This window comes from Oryctolagus cuniculus, chromosome 2 (assembly GCF_051225735.1).
Source record: "Oryctolagus cuniculus isolate XC-2025 breed Fujian yellow rabbit chromosome 2, ASM5122573v1, whole genome shotgun sequence".
Classification (NCBI taxonomy): Eukaryota; Metazoa; Chordata; class Mammalia; order Lagomorpha; family Leporidae; genus Oryctolagus; species Oryctolagus cuniculus.
In genome coordinates this window covers 145,110,450-145,117,500 of record NC_142868.1, presented here as the reverse complement: position 1 = coordinate 145,117,500, position 7,051 = coordinate 145,110,450, and the positions used below count along the sequence as shown (strand labels likewise).

At 33.0% G+C, this 7,051-nt stretch overlaps 1 protein-coding gene and 1 long non-coding RNA gene across 24 annotated transcripts in view; one reads left to right on the top strand and one right to left on the bottom strand.

The window, feature by feature from the left end:
- LOC127490317 (uncharacterized) overlaps positions 1 to 7,051 on the bottom strand; it is a 48,211-nt gene that overhangs the window by 11,210 nt on the left and 29,950 nt on the right. The gene's annotated exons all lie outside the window — the stretch shown is intronic.
- EHBP1 (EH domain binding protein 1) overlaps positions 1 to 7,051 on the top strand; it is a 380,185-nt gene that overhangs the window by 343,315 nt on the left and 29,819 nt on the right. The gene's annotated exons all lie outside the window — the stretch shown is intronic.

Here is a 7,051-nt window from a genome sequence, read left to right as displayed (position 1 = left end):
AGTTTAACAGGCAAACATTCACATGGGCACTTTGAGAAAAGAAGTATGCTTAATTCCATCAAAGCTTTAAAAAATCAATCATTAATTTATTCTAACTACGATTGTTAGTCATTTGTGAAAAACATCTGGCCTTTAAGTCATAGCAGCCTAAACATCAGTACAAAATGAACACTTGTAAAGAAGCTTCAAATTTGATATAGTGTTAAAAAAAAAAAAAAAAGCTGTGTTTGTGTGTGTCTAGCTTGTGCAGCTACACAAATGCATTTGGTTATGTACAGTGCTTTAGCACCACTTCATTTTGGTGGGGCTTTGAAAATATTATCTCTGTAAATGTGATATGCTTTAATCATTATAAAATTGTTAAGTTGCAGGGCTTTTAAAAAGTCTGGCTTTTTCACATGTCTTTTTATAGTTGTTTGACAGTGATATTTCAGCAATCTTGGTATTACAAGTCAGAATTTGTTTCTAATGAAGCCTAAATTCAAGATAGAAAATATGTCTTGAAAATGATTTCAGGAGGCACATATCCTGTTTTCCATTCAACTAAGTAATTTCGATGCCACTAACAAATATTAAAAATATTTGTTTTAAAGCTAGATTTAGATACACCTGGCTGCTCTCCAGTTTGATATCTCTGGTCCATATCATTTTATTCAGGAAACTTTGGTTGACAAATGCACTGAAGAAAATAAATAATTTTACAGCTATCCTTATATTGTAATGTATTCCAGTCATTATGACTGTATTAACACCCTCTTTTTTTAGCTTTCAGGCTAGCAGCAGAACAGTTCAGTGCTGGGTCATTTAAATATTAAGCTTTAAATTAAGTTTTAACAATATAGAAGTAGCCATATCATTGGCACAAAATGGTATATAGCAGATCTTTTCTGGGCTTCCTTTTCATTGTTGTTTTAAGACTGAACATTTAAATTGTAGAAGAAAGCCTAACTAAAACTGGAAGGAATTAAAATTAAAGCCTAAATTAGAAATAAAGAAGAAGTTGCATTATTTTCATTACATGCCCTAATATAATATGAACAGTTAATATATAAATGCTCCCCCTACCATGACAACATATTACCCTGTCTTGTGGTCTCTTACTGTAGAAAATGTGATATAATCAAATGCTGCTGTATTAAAGGCTCCATGTAGAAATGGTCCATTCTGCTGTTAAACTAGTTGTACCAAATTTCTCATATACTATATTTCACTCACCACTGCTCTTTAACTTCTTTTATTCTTTTAATAGTTACAAATTAAAAAAGATTGTAGATCCTTCTCATAAATTAGATTTTGTTTCTAAGTAAAATAATCACTACTAAAATAGTACTTTTTTCATAGCAACAAAAATACTAATCTTTAGTTTACACATGTATTTTACTTATGTAATAAACATATTATTGTAACAAGATGACCATGTTTCTAAGATATACATTGAAAGTAAATCTGAAAATTTATATGCCATATGTAGAATTCACTTGTAAAACTTGGTTTAGCCCTCATTGCAGAAGTACTGATGGCCAAAGTCCTGTTAGGATACTAGAGATGAGAGGAAAATCACTTAAAACAGCTTGTGAAATATAATGTTTGAAATGGTTCTTTGAGAATGTGCAGATTATGGCTTGCATAGGGACTCCTTCCAGCTCTCTGGGAAAATGAGCTGTTGACATTCTTTTGGGTCATCATCCAAGATAGGAGGGCAACCACAAGGATTTAGCAGATAAATTCATCCCCAAAGACCTTTATCCATTTCACTGCAACTTGGAAACATTCATGTTGAATAGTAGTATTAATGTAGCCAATTTAGCTCTTCAGAGTGAGTTTTACATTAAAAAAAAAAAAAAAAAGAAAAGCAAAAAGAAGATGACGATGAAGAAAATCAAATGAGTGGGGTAATAACTTATTTAAGTCTTCTAAGAGGCATTCTTTATTTACATAATTCTAAAGCACAACCATTTCTTTTCTCTACACTTGTTTCAAAAATAGAATTGGGATCTTATTCAGTGAGCAATAAGCTTTTGAATTTTAACTAACTGAATCAGTCCTGTGAGTTTCTTGTTAGTTATTTAAGACAGCAGAAAATAAATTAATGTTTTAATGTTGTATTTTAAAATGAATGGCAACATTTGTAAACGATTGACAATCTAATTTAGGTTCTGACTCTCTTTGGACTTCATGATCGGGCAAAGGAAAAGGCAAAGCTGTGATAAATGTAGTAAGGGCATATTCTAAGATTCATACACATGCCCCTTCTTTAAAATGGTGGAAAAAAAAAAAAAACTTTGACTCAAACTGGAATGATACTATATAGAGCTGAATGTGCAGGAAAGGTTCCCACAATGCATTGTGCAAACCCAGGGCTAACAAATACCCTGCTGCTTTGAACCCCCCCTAAAAGACAAAGGCACAATGAAATAGAAAGCTTACCACCGGTAGCTTTCAAAACGACAAACTAGGCAAACTATACATCTCCACCACTCCAATTTTGTCAGAATGCTAATGAGCTTGCTCTGATCTTTACTCGGCTTCCCGTGTTTTCTACATCTTCAAGGACCACATGGCGCTAGCAAAATAAAGACAACTAAATGAGAATTTCGAATGCTTTTTGTGTTAGGACCTGGTGCTTTTCAGTGGACGCACTCGTTGAATATTCTCAACTTAAAAGAGTACAACAGGGGGTTGGGTATGAACTTTTTAACAGGAGGAAATTTGAACAAAAGTAAATTAGTGAGATGAGGAAAATATGAGAAAAATTTCTGATTAATTTCCACTCCATAATATCAATGACACCTTCAGCCCCACTCATACTCTTCTAACAAGAGATGCTGATAAAAGATGAATGATTCTGTGTTGTTCACAGTGAATGTTTAGTGGTTTTTTAATAGCAGCATTCTACATAAAAGGCACCAGGAAGTACTCCGCATTAGCAGTTGAGATCACTAGTTAATAGGATGATGTCTTTTAGCTTTTGTCACAAGATTATTAGAAAGGATGGGTTTCTCTTCTCATCGGTGCAGAGTTTGGAGTGCCTGTTGAGTACAAGTGCTAAAATACAGGTTTCTCAGTATTGTTTCAAATGTAAAGCAAAAAGCCTTTGAATGCAACACCTTTTTCCTTTTTTGCCAGGTGATTTTGTTATTGATCTGTAATCTGCCCCTTTAGCTGTATTAAATGCTTGAAGTGTTCTGCTTTTCACCATATCCTTGATGCTAGCTATTTGTGTCTATAAATTCATTAACATTAAAACAGGACCTACGTACAGTATACGATTGTGTTATTTAGAAAATAGCAAATTATATGATTTTTAATGGCTTAGGGGATAAGTAACAACATAAAATTAAGATTCCTAAGTAACTACTATAAAAATGTGTTCTTTGGTAAATGATTATTTTTATGAGATTTTAATGATCCATTTGCAAGGAATTTATTTTTCATTATCTCTCGTTTTTTCACTTACTACTAGAGTAAGAATTATCAGCTTCATCTCTTATCATACCTATATCTAGAAAAGGGAAGATGAAAACCAACACTGGGTAGTTTTCTTATACAGCATGTCAGAAGTTATAATTAAACTGAATCTGTACAACTAATAAGTAACCAAGAAAGGAAGGAAAGGATGTTTGGTATACTACTACTTGTCAGATTTTGTGTGAGGAAATTTCTGCCAGTGTTTCTCACATTTAATCCATATATTCGCTGTTTCTGTATACTATCCTTTAAATTTTGTTTCCTAGAAAATTAGACTTTTGTGTATTGTACTTTCTTCTTGTGGCTTAAATATTGCCTCTTAAGATATTATAATCTTTTCATATTACAACAAAATAGAGGGGGAAAATCCTATAGAAACAAGAATAACTTGGACAACCAAGTTATTAACATCAGGGAAAAGAAGAGAATATCCTCTAAATATAACAATTTTTATAATATGTTAATTCTGTATTCTCTGTCATTTAGTGTGATATTTCTGTGTCTCTTCTAATTATGGATGGGAATTAGTATTTGTGTAATAAAATGTCTCCATTTTGTATAGATTCTTTTTTAATAGACATGATATGTCAATTTTCATACAAATAATGAGAAAAGAGGCATGTCATTAAAAAATTCATTTAAGTGAAATGTCTATTTTGACATTTTAGTTACAAAACTAAAAAGAAATTTAAAAAGCTATATATTTTCATTCATGAAAATTTTTTTAACATCACCTTAATAGAAAATTAGGTTTTAAGGTAAAATGTTTTCATTTGATCTCTACACATATAAAATAACAAATAGACAGAAAAGGTCATAATATTGTCTCTGCAAAGGAATGTTCCAAAAATAAAAACAAAATGAGAGAATTTGGTGTTATAAAGTGAATAAAATTATCTATACTATAGATATATATATAATATTTGTATTATCTGTACTGTACTATCTGTTGCTGTTTTGAAATAGTATAGAATTATATCATTCTCTACTGAGAAAATTACTAGTGACAACATAGGGCATTGAATCTATATGATAAAAAGAAACTGATTAAGATATAACATTTTCGATCTGAAAATTTTCTTTAAAATGATTTTCTAACACAATTTCCAAAGGCAATGAGCCATATCCTTTGATGGGCTCTAATAGTTGATAGATGCCCTTCCTATTGGGAAGTAAAACACTAATATACTTTTAGTAAATGTGCTTTGATACTTCTGTTTTGTATATCTGTATGTTTTTAGTTGTGTCAAAATTTTAATCTTTATGTTACCTACTTCCAAGAATGCAAAATAGTATAACATTTTCTGATTTCAAGAAATAATAACTTGGGGCTGGTGTTGTGACGTAGCAGGTTAAGCCTCCACCTGCAATGCTAGCATCCCATTTGGACATCAGTTCAAGTCCCTGCTATTCCTCTTCCAATCCAGTTCCCTGCTAATGTGCCTAGGAATGCAGCCAAGATGGCCCAAGTCCCGGTGGAAGCTGCTGGCTCCTGGCTTCTGTCTGGATAAGGCCTGGCTGATGCAGCCATTTTGGGAGTGAACCAATGGATGGAAAATCTCTTTCCCCCTCTATAACTCTGCCTTTCACATTAATAAAATAAGTCTTTTTAAGAAAGTAATAACTTCATGGAGTTATATTCTATTTAAAATGTACAGAAAAATTAAGAAGTATAAAAGACCACTTCAAACTATTGATAATATAAACAAAATAGTAAAGTTTGTTTTGAATGAAGAGTTTAGGGATGGGCATTTGGCATAGTGGTTAAGACACTGCTCGAGAGGCCCACTTCTCATGCCAGAGTGCTTGGGTTTGAGTCCCAGCTCTGCTCCCTGCTCTAGCTTCCAACTAACATGCCTTTATTTGCTTTTCAAGTAAATTAAACACATAAATACATTTTTTTAAGAAGCAAGAGTTTATATTTTAAGGGGCTTATGGTACTTTTTTGTTCTTTGTATGTTTTATCTTTTTTTTTTTTTTTTTAGCTTTTATTTTATTGTATTCTATTTTTATAAAAGGCAAACAGAGAGAGAGAGAAAGCTTTCATCTTCTGATTCATTCCTCAAGTGCCTGCAAGGGCCTGGACCTGGCCGGGTCAAAGGAGCTGGGAATTCAATCCAGTTCTCCCGCATGGGTGTAGGGACCCAACTACTTGAACTATCATCACTCCCTCCCAAGGTCAGCATTGTCAGGAAGCTGGAGTCAAGAGCCAGAGACATATATTGAACCTAGACACTCTGCTTTAGGACACAGGTATTTTAACTGTTAGGCCAGAAGCCACTCCTACACTTTCAATTTTAAAAATCAGTAATATCTTTAAGTTCTTTTTTTGTTGTTTTGTTTTAATGACTTATTTATTTGAAATGCAGAGTTGGTAGGGGAGAGATTTTCCATCCACTGTTTGATTTCTCAGATAGCTGCAACTGCCCCAGCTGGGCCATGCTGAAGCCACAGAACTTTGAAATCCACCTGGGTCTTCTACTTGGGTGGCAAGGGCCTAAGTGCTTAGACTATCTTCCGCTGCTTTCCCAGGTTTATTAGCAGGGAGCTGGATTGAAAGTGGAAGAGTCAGGACTCAAACCAGCACTCATATAGGCAGCAGCTTAACCCACTGCACCACAATGATGGCCTTTAGTTCTCTCTCTGATTTCTCCCTCCTGTAGTTACAAGCTAAATTAAAACTAACATTTTGCTCTTGGGTTTTCTTTATTTAGACATCTATTCTGAATTTCTTTATTTGGATAATTTAACGAAGGAACATAGAAATTATATCTAGAAGTAGTAGCACTTGAGTGTTATTGAACCATCTAGTTCATGCAATAGGTGTTGGATCATAGGATTTCTAGAAAGGAACCTCTCTGATTCAGAAATACAGAGAGCCTCCTCAGGTTCTCATTTCTAACATTTGCTTCTTCTGTATTTGGCACTCATTGTGTGTCACAACTTTTTACTATATGATCTTAAATTGACTTTTTCATCTGCTGACTCATGTTTATTAATGTATCCAGAAAAACAAATATATATGTTATCTGCCAGTACTTAGAAAGTATTTCCTGCTATTAGAAATTTTAAATTGGAAGTATAAAATTTAATTCTTGAACTCAAAGAATTATCACATCACCATAATTTTCAATTTGGAACATGCCTATTGCCTAAAGTGAGGTACATCCTTAATCTAGGTGGCAATAAAATTTTGTAACATTTAAAAAAGTAGAAATTCCAGGAAAATGTGTTTTTTCTCAACAACTATGAAACAAAATTTAGGCATTTGAACTGATTTGGCAGCAGCATGTTTTTCTTCTGAATGTGAAATTAAATTTGGGTAATGTCATGCCAATGCTAAAATAACATGTTATACATGGAATATCACCCTTTAAAAAAAAAAAAAAGAAAGAAAGAAAGAAAGAAAGAAAGAAAAGAAAAATCGGTCTCATTGACTTCTTTGTGAAAGGGCCAAGACAGTGGTTTCAAACTTTTATAGGAAAAAAAAAAAAAAAAACCTGAGGAATTTGTTGCAAATACAGATTTCAGGTCTTGCTTTAAGACTTTGATTCACTGTATCTGAAAAGAAGCTCATCTTATA